The following is a 1,395-nucleotide window of genomic DNA, read 5'->3' on the forward strand; positions in this document are numbered from 1 at the left end:
GCTACAAAGTCATGCCATTTGGTTTTAAAGAATGCTGGGGCCATCTTACCAAAGGGCTATGGTGACTTTGTTCCACGACATGAATGCACAAAGAGATTGAAGTATACGTGGATGACATGGTTGCTAAATCTAAAGAGGGAGAGAATCATGTCCAAATATTGAAGAAATTATTTGAAAGATTAAGGAAATATAAGTTGAGGCTTTAACCCAGCAAAGTGTTCATTCGGGGTGAAATCCGGTAAGCTATTGGGGTTTGTGGTGAGTGACAAAGGGGATAGAAGTGGATCCTGAGAAAGTAAAAGCTATTCAATCTATGCCACCCCCAAGAGTGAGAAGGAGGAGAGGTTTCTTAGGAAGGTTGAATGTAGCATAAAAACGCTCGGTTTAATATCCCATTTAACCGTTTAATATCGACTTGTGACCCGATCTTTCGTTTGTTGAGGAAGAAGAACCCATGGAATATGGAATGAAGAGTGATTATAAAGCTTTTGATAAAATTCAAGCAATACTTTGCTAAAATCCACCTTTGCTTGTTCCTCCCTGTCCCAGAAAGGCCATTGATTTTATATTACCTAAACAGTAACCGAAACAACAATGGGATGTGTGCTTGGGCAACATGATGAAACCGGAAGGAAGGAGAGGGCCATTTATTACCTAAGCAAGAAGTTCACGGAATATGAGTCTAGGTATACTGTGATTGAGAAGCTGTGTTGTGCACTAGCATGGGCTACTAAGAGATTACGTCAGTATATGTTGTATCACACTACATGGTTAATTTCCAAGTTAGACCCATTAAGGTACATTTGTGAAAAGCCTTATCTATCGAGCCGAATTGCAAGATGGCAAGTTCTTTTGGCTGAGTATTGACATAGTATATATGACAAGGAAAGCCGTGAAAGGGAAAGTGTTTATTGCGATCACCTGGCTGACCATGCTATGGAAGATATGAGCCGTTAAACTTTGACTTTCCCGATGAAGATGTGTTTACAATCGAGGAAGAGAAATCAGATTGGTGGGTTATGTACTTTGATGGTGCTGTAAATGTATGTGGTAACGGAGCGGGGGCAGTGATAATCTCTCCTGATAAGAAGCAGTATCCGGTTTCAGTTAAGCTGCAGTTCGGGTGCACCAACAACACGGCTGAGTATGAAGCTTGCATTCTTGGTTTAGAGGCTGCATTAGAGATGAACATAAGAAAGATAGATGTGTATGGAGATTCAATGCTGATCATTTGCCAAGTAAAAGGAGAATGGCAAACCAAAGAAGAGAAGTTAAGGCCTTACCAAGAATACCTGTCTAAACTAGCTAAAGAATTTGAGGAAATAGAGTTCACCCATCTGGGAAGGGAAGGGAACCAGTTTGCAGATGCTTTGGCCACATTAGCATCTATGGCCA

Source organism: Populus alba, chromosome 1 (assembly GCF_005239225.2).
Source record: "Populus alba chromosome 1, ASM523922v2, whole genome shotgun sequence".
NCBI lineage: Eukaryota > Viridiplantae > Streptophyta > Magnoliopsida > Malpighiales > Salicaceae > Populus > Populus alba.